We start from the raw sequence: 15,172 nt of genomic DNA on the forward strand, positions 1-15,172 counted from the left end.
AAAGTCAGATTTTGAGTCACAATTTTGAAATTGCAGCTTTTAGAAAGTTGACATTTTCCTGCTCTAACTCTTTGGAGCAAGCAGCCTGTTTCTGAGTCACATGAATAGGTGTGACTGTCAGTTGAACTTTGTATATTTGTTCCAAATAGCCACAAAATATAGGGATTATGTGTCCCTAGATGGGCCATCTCGGACAGGATTGGCCGCAGGGCTGAGCACAGACCCACTTGCAAATCAATAGGTTGTGCTCTGAAAACACATAAAGGATTGCACATTAGTCTATTGTACCTGTAGCCAGACTGGAGCCAGGCAGGGAGGCAGGAAATCCCAACACTTCTGAAAGGGGGGCTTCTAGAAACTTATCCTACTTCAAAGAAGGCACCAGGTAAAAAAGGGGACCCTCAGACTTACTCTTCAGTTCATTTTCAGGACCTTCAGAAGAACTCTCAGAGGACTTCCTGCTGCTATGATCTGCTGTGAAGTTCAGAAATCTGCTTTGCTGCACACAGAAAGTCTGCTCTGCTGTTCAAAGCCTGCCTGACATCCTAGGGATATGTCTTGCTGCTTGAGCCCTGCACTTCACCTCGGACCCTGGACTTCCAGAGTAATTCCAACGGCTAATTGTCTGGCCTTCTGATCGGAGCCTCAGGTGCAGAAAAGCCTTTAACCATCATGAACCCACACCTGGACCCAGCCTGAGTGAGTTCTGACCCTCCAAGTGGTGCCTTTCCATTACTGAACCCTAAGAAGTAATGCAAAAGCTGTTCAGATAACGCAAACCAAAGACTTGGGATTTAGAAAATGTTTGGCCAAAAAGTGCTCTGAGAACCGAGAGAAGACCAGGCTCAACCTGCTTGTCAATCCACCAAAGGTGCATCACAGTTGGCCTGACTTTGTGGCAGCTCCTGCTACATTCTTCTCAAAACCAGCAAATCCTGTTCAGAGGCCCCTTTGGAGCAGGGGTATCCGGCTTCATGGGGCCCTCGAAAGTTATAGGCTGCATCTTCATCCCGCTGCAGATCTTCAGCTTCCAAAAAAGAGACTGTGTACGAATTAAGGATTCTTCACTGGTCATTCTGCCAGCAGATTCCCAACAATGATGCCTCTTCCTCAGACCTCGCCAGCTGCCTTGCCGCACTGAAAATTCAATTTCAAATAATTTTCTATGAAAATTCTTCTATGTCCTAAGATAAGCAGAGATTGAAATTGTTAGAAATTGGGTTCCTGGTTGTCAGAGGTACGCACCTTGTCTAGGGAAGAACCACAATTCTAGTCAAGGTAAGTCAGATATACACCCTAAATTAACCTGTGCTCAAAGTCTGGTAGCTTGGAACAGAGCAATTATTATTCCCAGCACACGTTCACAATCAACAATAGAACAGATGACAGCAGTAGCTATTGCAAGTCGCAAGCAAATATTAACAGAATGCAAATTTGTTTCTTCGTTCTTTTATTCCTTGTCATTGGATTCTTCATAAACAGATCTTTAGCCAACACGTGTTTTGTCGCATCAGTTATTATGTACATGCGACTTTTTCAAGGCCTTACTGTCTTCAATTTGAAATATTTCAAGTGTGGTGGTAATTCCAACCCACACGATCCTCTGGCGTGGGAAAAGTAATAGTGGTGAGTTTCTACTATCAAGTATCTTGATCATCAATATTAGGGTTCAGTCACGTCTTTGTGAGACTTCGATCGTCCTACGCCCAAACGCCAACTCCTCGAGTATGAGAAGGAGTCAGCGTTTGGGCGTGCACAGAGTCCCTGCCCTTCCGGACCTGGCTTCACACTCACTTCAGGGGTATATGCATCCCTTTGTGTGTGGACATGACACTGCCTATTCAGGTGAAAGTGTCAGCTCTTCCCTCCAAACTCACTTAGGATGGCCATCAGGATGTGGATGGCCCATGAGTCACACCTAAGCTACCTTTGTGTGTGGCTGTCTGTAGGGAATGTACAAGGCCCAGTTGTCACCCACCCTAGACGTGTATTCAGAGACTAGAAGAAGGCACCAAGGGCCAGATGTACGAACCTAAACTGGATGCGCAAACGGGTTTGTGACCCGTTTGCGCATGCAAAATGGCTCAGGGTCATGTACAGTACCTAAATAGCGAGTTTACATTTATTTGCGAGTCACTATTTAGGAATTGCTTGTCACAATTTGAAAGGGGGATTCCCTTCCTAATTGCGGCTACAAATCAATGTACGAATGTTTTTTGATTGCAATTGCAGTTTCAAAACACTTGCAAATTACCACCCTCTTCAAGAGGGTGGTAATGCAGTCGCAATTTGGAAGATGACCCCTTTCACTTTGTGACTGTCTAAAAAAATATTTTTTAAGGGCAGTCAGTGGTACCAGGGACCACTACCTGCCCTTAAAAAATGAAACGAAAACGTTTCATTATGTTTTTGTAAATGCATCCCGTTTTCCTTGCATTTGAAAAATTAAAAAACTGCTTTATTTAAAAGCAGTCCCAGACATGGTGGTCTGCTGAGCCCAGCAGTCCAACACCTGGAGGGCCTGTAATTCCCAATAGGCTCGCAAACTGCGAGAGGCTGATTAATAATATTGAGCATCGCAATTTGCGACCCCTTCGGGAATCGTAAACAGTGTTAAACACACTGTTGTACATGGCAAATTGCACCTCGCAAATTGCGATTTGCAAATGAATCGCAATTTTTAAGGCGCAATTTTGCTGGTCATACATCTGGCCCTCAAATGGCTAAAGTAAGAAAATGCTGACTTTACCATAAGTTGTGCTTTTATATTGCTATTCCAGAGACAGCAAACTTACGGTACCAACTCTTCCAAACATAAAATTACATTTATCAAATGTAATAAGGTAATCCCAATATAATTCTATGGGAGATATAGACTTTGTAGTAGTGAAAAATGACATTAAGGGATTTTCACTACCAGGACATATAAAACTTAAATGTACATGTCCTACTTTTTAAGTACACTGCACTCTGCCCTTAGGCTGTCCAGGGCTTACCTTGGGGGTGACTCATATGTATTTAAAAGGAAGGTTTGTACCTGGCAAGAGGGTTAACTTGCCAGGCCGACAAAGCAGTTTAAAACTTCACACAAGGCTCTGCAATGGCAGGCTTGAGACATGTTTAAAAGGCTACTTAAGTGAGTGCCACAATCAGTGCTCCAGACCCACTAGTTGCATTTAATGTACAGGCCATGAGCACAATGGGCACATCTAGTGCACTTTTCTAGGGACATATAAGTGAATTAAATATGCCAATTGGGGATTCGCCAATGTTACCATTTTTAGGGGGAGAGCACCTGCAATTTACCACTGGTTAGCAGTGGTAAAGTGCCCAGAGTCTTAAACAAGCAAAAATGATGTCAGCAAAAATAAGAAGATGAGTCTGAAGGCAAAACGTCAGTGGAAACCACGCCAAGGATGCCAGTTCTAAGGGACCAATCCAATCTTTTATTTGACTGCGCTCCATTGCAGTGCGTCAAAACTGTCGACTTTGCCCCGGTCTCAAACAAATAGATGCCCATGGTTTACACTTTGATCTTTTATGCACTAGACTTCTCTTTAAACTTTACAATTTTAGAACTCCGGTTCGACTAATTGGATTTTTGTGACTTTGGTGTCAAATAATTCATTAAAATGTACTCTATTTTTCAAAATTTGTGTGGGATGTTTCTTGTGTTGTCTTTTCACTTTATTGCTGTTTGTGTACTGCATAAATACTTTACACATTGCCTCTAAGTTAAACCTCACTGCTGCCAAGAGGGTTAAGCACAGGTACATTAAGTGACTTTAGTGGCTCATCCTAACAGGGATTGTGGCTGTTGTGTGAGCAGGGTTTCACCCCCTCAACCAGCAACCTAGTTTCTCACACCCCCACTTTTAGGTCTCGCCGACAACAGCGCATGTAATATTGCATGCAATATTTTTGGTTAGCTATTAAAAACTTAAAAAGAACATAGAGCTCGCCCATTACTTACTTGGCCGTGGGCGGTGAACTTCGCTCCGCTCGAGGAGTTTGCTGAGTTTTCTGCACTCCGCGTTAAGTGGAGCTTGCGGAGATCCCCAAAAATCCACTTTGCGCAGTGTAGCGTTGTTTTTTCCTCACTCACGTTCACCAACATCAAGTTGGCCAGCGCGAGAATAAACCTCCCGGCGAGATTTTTCCTCGTTCGCGATCGTCAACATCAAGTTGGCAAATGTGCGAGCGTGGAATATAAACCTCCCGGCGAGATTTCTCAACGTGGGCGGAGTCAGTTTTATCATTGCGAGTGGTCGCGTATGCTATTGACTGCTCGCGTTGAGAAACTGCCCGTTCGCATTGAGAAAGCTGGCGCTCGAGTAAAAATATACTTGAGCAGCAGAAAAGGAAAGCTTGCGCTGTCCATGATGCCGTTCGTAATGATTGCACAGTGCGGACAAGCATCCAGCACTCTGCAATCACCGCGAACAGCATTTTTCTATCGCACTACGCCACTCGCGGAGCTACACCCAGGGTTATTACTTACATTTAGTTGGCTTCATAGACACTCTCATTTCCTTGCTTCTCATTGGTCAGACTGTGCCGCCTTCAATTTCTCTTCTTGTGTTTATCCATTCTGTGAAGAGTGGACCAATTATGCTTTGTTGCTGGCAGGAGTGCCCTTCCACTGGTTCTACACCTTCGTAGGTACTTTTTTTCAGATTTTAGCTCTGGCACTTCATAAAAGTGCATGTGTGTGCAGGTTGTCTCCACGCCCTCCCTGCTCCGTATTTTTGCCGTGCTCCCCTCCTGTCTTTCTACTGTCAATGGTGTTGCCTGCCTTCCAGCCTTCATGTCGCATGCCCCTCCCACCCTCCTTCCACTGTCTATTATCTTGCTGCCCTTCTCGCCCTCTTCCTGATGTGTTTTGTCTTGCCGTCCCAAGCCACCCTTCCTCCTGCTGTCTATCTTGACTCACCTACATCAGCCTTAACAAAAAGAGAAGTATGACACAGCCAGTGTTGACAGCAACATAGCCCTTTTTAGGTCTTGCTGATCCCAGCGCATGCGCTGGCTCGGAGAGACATTTTGTATGTGGGATTTTCAAAGTGCTACCCACACTGTTTTGCAGGCCTAAAGCTTGAGTGCACGATCGCGTGCACGTGCACAGCTGGCATCTAATGGCTCCTCAGCTCGCACTCCCACCTCCCTTCTCATTAGCTTTATAGATTGAGGCTCCTTTGTTTGTATTACTCCCTCCCTTCTCTCCCCGCTCTTTTTGCACTACCCCCTCCCTTCTAGTCAGCTTCCTTGAGGCTCCTCTGACTGCAATTCCCCCTCCCTTCTCTCCCTGCGTCATCTCATTGCACTACCCACTCCCTTTTTGTCAGCTTCCTTGAAGCTCCTCTGCTTGTGTTGTTGTCAGTGAGAACTCCAGCCCGGCATGGGCACAGATTGTGTGCATCAAAAGTAAAGCGCGGGTGCCACGATTATACCAAAAGTAAAGAAATAGAAAAAAACATCTATTTCTTTACTTTTGGTATAATCGCGGTACCCGCGCTTCACTTTTGATGTTATAAGTAATGCGCGGGTGCCGCCGATAATACCAAAAGTAAAGAAATAGATTTTTTTTTCTATTTCTTTACTTTTGGTATAATCGCGGCACCCACGCTTTACTTATAACATCAAAAGTAAAGCGTTGGTGCCGCGATGCTTGTTTAAAGTTGCACCACTGTATTATATACATCAGCAAACATACGTTTTGTGTTTAAAATCTCCACCAAGTCATGCATAAAGAGATAGGATCCAAATTATTTACTAGCGGTAGGACGTCAGATCTAACAAGCATGCACAATTCACATAAAAGCATAGAGCCCTATGGGAGCATGCTGTGCAAGATACACTTTGATATCTCATTGACTTTGAATTTCCTCTTGAAACCGAGGAACCCTGCAAAAGATCCTCTTCAGTCAGTCGCAATCGTCTGACAGAATGTCTGTTTCTAACTGAGGAGTGCTGTGAAGCTACCGTCACATCCTGTAAACATGGCTGCGTCTACTTGGGGTTTGTTACTCGGCCTATGAAAACAAGCGTCGATGAAAATTTCAAATTATGGAAAATGAATCAAAGGGCGCGCGCGTGCCTCGGAGAGATAATTTCAGAGCTGTAGACAGTCTCGGCTCGCGAGCGGATATTGTTATTTCGATTTGCATCGGTACTCTTCTGTGCAATTTACAGAAGGTGTCTAAACCTTCAGAGTGGACGATAGATGGAGTGGATTCCAATGGGATGTCGCCATTATGTATTGTCGAGTGCCCGATTAACCTCCAGTAAATCAACATCTATTTATTTAAGCAGTAACGATGCTTGAGAAATTATTAATTCTTATCAGTGGGCATTATGCGGTTATTAGACTGCCACTACTCTCGCGGAAATTCATAGGGCCACCTTAATGATCGCGCTTTCACTAGCTGGAACGCCTGCCAGCTCGAGTAGAAATATTGTTTTCATCTGTTGCATAATTTTATTCAGAGATGGCAGGGAGGTTCAGTTTATAATATGGCCTGAAATTAGCTATAAATTTCAAGCTTTCATTGTAGCTATAAATTTAGAAGTGCTGGCACCACATCACACGCTGCTAAGAGCGGTTGGTTCGAAATCGTGGATGCATTTAATTCTGTATACTGAAATGATGCTTATATATTTTGTAAATTATTCTTATGGCTTTGTTATCGCTGTGCTAATAAAGTGTGTGCAGCAGTGCTTGAAATGGAAAAATAGAAGTGCTTGTTTCTGAGAAGTGCTGGTACTCTCCAATTAAAAGTATTAAATTTCTCTTTAGAAGCCCATTTAGAGCACTGGTACAAAGGCAAAATGAACCACGCATTTCACAAAGGACCCCACCACCCCCCTTGTTCACCAGAAGGTTGGCAGGAGGCGGAAATACCTAGACACAACTTGAGTTTTCATTCTTCCTTGCGTTTACTGAAAACATAAACATGTAATATAAAGGCAAAGAGCAGATCTAATTGACCTTACATTGTAGAGCGCTCATTTGTTTCTGATATAATGAAGTAAAGGGGGAATGGCCATATTATAGTGTTGATTTAACCTTTTAGAAGCTCACTGAGTAGATGGTTCCAATGAAGAATGTGCCACTTTATCGTTAGCAGGAGCATTGCAATAAATACTAATTTACCATTGCCCAATTTAGGGTCAAAATGTTATTTGAGGTCAATCATGGTTTGGCTGGTACAACATTACAGCCCAACTCAACAATTCCGAGTAATGAGGTAAATCCATATGAAATGTTTTCAGAAAAACTTTCACCAGGCTAATGTGCCAAATTTTCTCCCCAGAGTAAGTTATGGAATTGCAGAATTACCAGTGGAAATCGGTGTGGTAACACACATTTCCCCTAGGGAAACATGAAAGGTTGCATTGATGTGTGGCATTTAAGGGTAAGGGGAGAGCTTTGGAGCCACTAGGCCCATTTCCCCACCACTTACCTGGTACTGATCCTCCGACCAGTCTAGGCCCTTCCTGCACCAGCCTTGCGCCTCGAGTTCCGCACCTCAATCTTCCTGGAGCATCCTCTCTCCTCTCCTCTCTCTGACACTTGTTCCATCTCAGTCTCAATTGCTCTCCTCTCACTCTCTCTCTCGTGCCGGTTCCTGACTTTCTGTGCACCCTCTTCAGGGACTCTTTCTGTCTTTGCCTCTCTTTTTCGCCTCTTCTTGGGCTTTTGGCCCTCTTTCTCACACTTTTCCACACTCTCTCTTCTTTTTTGCCTCTTGCCTCATCATTTCGCCCCTTTCTTGGCTTTCAGCCCTCTCACTCGCACTTTTTTCATACTCTCTACTTTCAGCTCTTTCTTTTGTTGTAGTCTTGCATCCTTCTAGTCCCCCTCTCTTTTCTTTTGCCTCTTTCTGGGCCTTCAACCTTCTTCCTCGTGCTTTATTATACTCTAAGCTCTCTTTTCCCGTTCTTGCAAACTGTGGGTGCCTCTCCCCTGTTATTTCAACTCTTTGTGCTTATGGGTCTCACTCACACACACAACAACATACACACAACCACACACACACAACCACACACACACACACACACTCACAACCACACACACAACCACAACTATACACACAACCACAACAACACACAACCACAACAACACACAGAACCACACACACAGAACCACACACAACCACACATACACAACCACACACAACCACACACACAACCACACACACAATAACACAAACACAAAACCACACACTCAACCACACACAACCACACTACACACACAACCACATCACACAACAACACACAACCACACACACACATAGAACCACACACACCACACACAGAACCACACACACCACACACAAAACCACAAACAAAACCACAACCACTCACACACACAACCACACATACACAACCACACACACAACCACACAACCACACATACACACAACCACACACATACAACCACACACACAATAACACACACACAAACTCAACCACACACAACCACTACCCACACAACCACATCACACAACCACAAACAACCAATACACACACAACCACATCACACAACCACATCACACAACCACAACAACACACACACACACACAGAACCACACACACAGAACCACACACAACCACACACACACAACCACACACACACAACCACACACAACCACACACACAACCACAACCACTCACACACACAACCACACACAACCACACACCCACAACCACACACTCACAACCACACAAACAACCACACCCACACAACCACACACCCACAACCACACACCCACAACCACACACCCACAACCACACACACTCACAACCATACACACACAACCACACAACCACACAACCACACACAACCACACACACACAACCACAACCACACACAACCCAACCACACACAACCACACACACACACAACCACACACACACACACAACCACAACCACACCCACACACAACCACACACAACCACAAACAACCAAACACAACACACACACACAACCACAAACTGTTTTTTGGGCTGTCAGCATAAATACGCTGTCACCAAACACAATGAACACCTCGGGAAAGTTTGGGAAGTCACCCCCAACTTTGAAACCACTTGCTGTTGCAGAGTGTGTGCTGTACACATGGCAATACCTTGACACAGCGGACTGTTGCAAGGAATGCTTTGAGCCTCGGAGACTGACAGACCTCAGTCTGTGCATTAGTTCACCCTGTCTTGGCGCTGCATAAAAACAGGGTGCCCACTGTCCAGCATGAAGTGAGACATTGTGATCGGGCTGGAGATGCTGTTTAGCAATCTGCTTAGAACATTGTGTTTCATTTAGGGCATTAAACATAAAGGAGGACTGGTAACGTTAAAAGGATTTCATTTTGAGTAGTGACTAAAACTTTTAAAAAGCCTGCAGTACTGAAACAAGCATTTGCAATGCAATAGGTCGCGCATTTGCAAAAGTTTCAGCTATTGTCATTGTTTATGACAATGCCTTTCTTTTATCTATTTTATAAAACAATCACATAAATAAATGGCATTATGATTTACAAAGCCAATAGCTAGTGTTGCATTATTATTAGCAATGCCAACTGCTCACACTTTTATAATGCGAGACCTATTGCATTGCAAATGCTTGTTTTATTACTTTTCTATTCATTACAAAATTCCTTACCCAAAAACATCTTGTTAAGGTGGATTTCATGCTCTTGAAATGAGAGACACTATAGTCACACCAAAGCTGTTAGGCACATGCTACACATGGGCGCTCAGTTTTCAATGAGACAGCTGTCTTTACAGTGTGTGAAAAGCAAACATGACACCCACTTTAGAAGGATAGGCTTCGTTCATTCAATGCCTTCGTCTTGCTGTCCCCCCTATTCTACTCTCTTCCTGCTGTCCCTTATCTTTCTGCCCTCTTCTGCCCTCCACTCGGTCTCACTTGGCATGCTTCTGCATCCCACTCTTCCTCCCACTGTTCATGTTGGTCCAACCCTCCCCGCCACAAAAAACAAGCACTGGCAAAGCCAATAGATCTCTGCAATATCCAAGCTGTTGGCCTTGTCAATGAGAATGTCTTTTAGCCATGTTATGTTATGTTATTCTAGCCTCCATTTATAGTGCGCACAGCTACTCGGAAGTGTCCCGGCGCGAATGCCAAATGGTGGAAAAGGAAAAAGGGTTGGCCCGACGTACGATTACTTAAATAGCAGGGTTTTAACTGTTTTTTAAACAGCCTAAGGATCTCAATAGTGCGTAGTCCAAAGGGCAGGGCATTCCAAGCCATGGCCGCTTTAACCGACAGGGAACTGCCGCCTAATCTAATCCGGCGGTACCTAGGAACAACAGCAATGCATTGGCCTGTAGATCGAAGCTGTCAAGGCGGTACGTAGAATGAAAAACGTCTCTTAAGATATTGAGGCCCTGTCTTATAAAGGGCACCATGAACAAGTGTGAGAGCCTTAAACAGAACCCACTGCTTGACCGGGAGCCAATGTAAATCACAAAGGTTCTGACTAGCACTGGATCCACCAGGCATACCCAACAAAGCTCTTACCGCCGCGTTCTGAACAATCTGCAGCTTTTTTAGCTGATATGCCGGGAGACCAAAGTACAGGGCATTGGCATAATCTAGCCTTGACAAAATGAGTGCGCGGGTCACCATCTCCTTAGCCATTTTAGGCAAAAGGGGCAGAAACTTCTTTAAACGTTTTAGTGTGCCAAAACACACACCTGCCAACTTATTAATCTGGGGGAGAAATTTCAAATCCTCACCGAACCAAACCCCCAGATTTTTCGCCGGACACCCTGAGGAATTGGGCATAGGGTAGCCCTCAGGCCAGATGTCCTCCCTGAAATGCGGGGGAAAGGAACCATAAATGAGCACCTCCGATTTCTCCTCGTTGCATTGTGGTAAATATTTTATTACCGGTACTATTTTTTATGCGGTAAAGTCTAGTAAGAATAACTCAGTATAAATAAGAGGCAGAATCCGTGGTATTAGAGGTTCTGAAAGGCTTTATTCCTCTACAAAGGAATTATGGTTCGAACCATAGGCTTCAAATTCCATCACCACGAGGGTTCAGGAAGGGAAGGCAATACATTATTGACAAGTAAAGATATTTATATGAAAAGCATTACGTTAAGACAGATGCAGGAGGCGTAACAGCTGATAGTACAGATAATAATACACATACGTAATGAAAAAAGGCGTACATATAGGCGTAACTAGAAACGTCATTAAACATGGTGTCACAAGTGGGTGGATCCATAAGAGAATCCTGCAATGTCAGCAGAAAATACTTGGCAGAGATGCGCGCGCAGCCGCATGACGTGTGATTGACGTGCAACTAGAGGATGAAGGGGCCTTGACATTTAGCTCTACATGTGGAGACAGAAGTCTGAGGGGTCATGTCAACCTAATCCCAAATCATATCTAATATCTTATGTTTAAAGAACTGTATTATCCAAAAGGAAAGGTCTCTCGGACGGAATCTATTCTATACTGACTGTTAGTGCGTGTACAAGCGTCTAAGTGTCTACATGAGATGCGAGGAGGCAGGAATCTTCCATGGTAACAGGGGCTATGATTTACTTGCATGAGGACTGTGAGGCCTGGCCCTTTGCTCGGCAGCTGGAAGAATGTTTACCTAAACTACTAGACAGGAATGCATCGGATGAGGAGCGGAGCAGATAATCTTGAAGGTGAAATACAGTTTTTGGCAGGCAATAGGCCGGATCAGGCACCGTTAGCCGCGCAGGGAGTAGGACAAAGTTCATGGGTACAGATGCGGGCTCGGACTGGGGCTTTCAGAGGCAGAAGGCAGAAAAAGGCTTGATGACAGAATTCAGGGCCTACTCGCCTGAATCTGTAAAATGTGGAAAGTGAACCACATAAAGTCGGTGGCCTTTCATACTTAGGAATGGAATATCTGACCCATTCATGGCGGATCTGAAAGAGGACATGTTGACGGTGGACGCACATGTATTTGCGTCTTCATAACTGGAACTGGAGGGAACATACATGTACTTGTAGCATGCACATGGAGCCGTTGGGGTCTACGATAGGGGACATAACTGATCATAAAATTCATATTTCCTCATTCCCTCCTTGTCCCCTACGGACCCTCAGGAGATATCGATCTTCATCAATCCATCAATCTGTTCATATAGCATCATTTGTTCTTCTTTCTTCTTCCGGGATTTTGAACGAAAACTTGGATGCGGGATACACGATGTGGCACACAGACCACAAATCGCTGGCCCACATTGTAGACATAAGCAGCAACTGAATAGTATGAGAAAGCCAATACCTAGGAAGGATAGGATCCTCCATCCCCAGGCTGACAACACGCTCCAGAACCAACCGGACCAAGTCCAGGTGCCTGGACTCTGGTGTATCTGGCTTATAATCTTATGAAGGCGAGTTATGGCTTTATATACTGACGGCGAATTTTCTGGTATGAAAACACAGCAACTTGATCCGATGACCCTACAAGCTCCGCCCCTATCGGCCAGGATGACGTCAAGGACAAGACGATTTTGAAGCACAACAATCCGCATCGCAGACTGCTCCTCTGTTAAGTTGCCTAGGGCGGAAGTAGTTTCATTCACTACTGCTTCAAGGGTTCTAGTTAATCTACGTATCAGCTTACTATTAGTGACCGTACCTATATAGGGAAAGAAACCTTTATTGAAATCTGTGTATTGCTCCCATGCCGTTTCAGTGTAATCGACGATCGGGAGATCTCTCTGCTGTCTATTGTGTACTAAATGGGTATTTCTGTGATAGTCAGGAGGGGCTAGGAAAACAGGTGGCAGAAGGAATGCTATGTAACAGGTACCATCCCAATCTAGAGGTAAACGTATATATGCGGTCTGGCCACATATGAAGTAGGAATGACGGGAAGCTCTAAATGTAGACTTGCCTTGATCACTGAATCTTATTACAGTGGTACATTTACTATGGCCCAGGTGTATGGAACCATTCTTTCTTACACATAATTCTCCTTTAACTGGAAATACTGACATAGCGGGCAAGATTGGTGTGGCTTCGGATTCAACATTCAGAATCATGAGGTTAAGTGTAAAGTTACCTAATCCATATACTTCATTTTCTAGATCAGTTCCTGTTCTTTTGGGAAGTCCCTCCTTGTTAGGGTAGCAGACTTTAAGCAAAACTAGGTTCAGGTTTCCCCATACCCAGTTGTCTTGATAAACTGCGGAATTTGAATCTAGGGAATTAATTAAACTAAACCATGCTCCACAGGAGCCATTGTGTGTGAACGGATACGGAAAGAGAGGCAAAACTCCCTTATAGTTCTGATAGGGAGGGAGTCGGCCACATATCCAACAATTGGTAGCATTGCTGGTCTGATGGGAATGATGTAACATACTAATAAAAGTGTTGTTGCGCAGCGCAAATCTATAAGACAACTCATGCGGAGGTAGTTCGCTAAAAGAATGTTCAGCAGTAGCATTGTAAGCACGCTTTGAAATAAGGTAATACATGTGTAGCAATACACTAGAAATGATGATCAGAAGACTGAGAAAAAACAAAATTAATAATGTCACTATGCAATGACTACGAAGCGATTTACAGTACGCATGTTTTCTAAGCTGTATCTGTCTATTTCTCTCTCTATTTCGGTCTAGAGGATACATGTCAGAGACAAATTCAACCGATTCACCTTGGAGAGGACTTAAACAATCAAATTGTCTGACTTGCTAGACCTTAGTTTCAGTTTATAGAGTTCGTTTTTCGTTTGTTCAACCAAGGGGAGCTTTGAGTCTGTCTGTGAGGGAATGCAGGGCTGAGTGTTCACATCGGACGGTAGTCCATAAAATTTCTTGATATGACTCGAGTGCAACCACCCTTTACGTCCCTCAATCTTCACGGCTGTCCTTGTTGTCAGCAAGACGAGTTTGGGCGACTTCCACCTGGGCTCCAACTGGGTCTTCCGGTCGAAATTCCTTACAAGAACCAGGTCACCTGGAACCACGTCATGGGGCTTTACCTCAGTGTTATCGGGAAAAGCTGCAGCTACCTGTGAACGACAAGATTGTAGTGCAGACATCAAGGAAGCCAGGTAATCTGTCAGCATATTACAGTCAACATCAGTGATTTTACGAGGTATAGGCGTCCCCCACATATTTGGTGGTCTACCGAAGATCACCTCATACGGGGATAGCCCTGTTCGAGAATGTGCTACCATTCTCATGTAAAAGAGCGCAACTGGTAAGGCTACTATCCAATCGACACCTTTTTCTCTACATATTTTGGACAATCTGATTTTCAGAGTTTGGTTATGACGTTCCACGAGACCTGCTGCCTCGGGATGTCGGACACAGTGGAATTTCCATTGATAACCTAACAGAAGTGAAACGTGTTTCATTAGTTCGGATGAGAATGGCTGGCCGTTATCTGAGTACACGACACGAGGCAAACCGTACCGTGGGAAAAATTCTCGAACTAACTGTTTGGCAGTAGTCGGGGCAGTGTAATCTGAAACCGGGTAGGCTTCTGTCCAACGGGAAAGAGCACAGACAACTACGAGAACATATTTGAATCCTCGACATCGTTCCATCTGGATATAATCCATCTGGAGGACTTCAAAAGGGTGATCGGGAGGTTGAAATCCACCCTGCTCTACGGGAATGCTTTTACCTGGATTAAACTGACAACATATCATACAGGTACGCACTTTCTGTTTGGCTGCTGCTCGCAAGTGTTTGTTGAACCAAATGTGTTGAATGCTGTCTAGCATAGCTTTTTCTCCTAGGTGCGCTGGACTATGTATTGTGTTAATGATGACTTGAACCATGGAGTCGGGAAGAAACCATATAGATTTTCCCTTCGTCATCCATCCTTGATCCGTTTGGATCCCTCCTAATTCAGTCCATTTCTTTATTTCTTCTGGTGTAGCATGTGTCTGTATGTCAATTACATCAAGGGCGGGATCCTTAACTGTCATGCAATGTGTTGGTGTCGGAACTATTGTCTTTGTCGTGTCAGTTGTATGAGTCTGGTTCTGAGCAGTCTGTTTAGCTGTTCTGTCAGCTAGGTCATTACCCTGAGAAATGATATCGGTAACTTTTGTATGGGCTTTGCATTTCATAATCGATATTGCAGTAGGTAGATGAATCGCGTCTAATAGAGCTTGAATGAGGGGTCCGTGTTGGATGTGGG

This window comes from Triturus cristatus, chromosome 4_1 (genome assembly GCF_964204655.1).
Source record: "Triturus cristatus chromosome 4_1, aTriCri1.1, whole genome shotgun sequence".
NCBI lineage: Eukaryota > Metazoa > Chordata > Amphibia > Caudata > Salamandridae > Triturus > Triturus cristatus.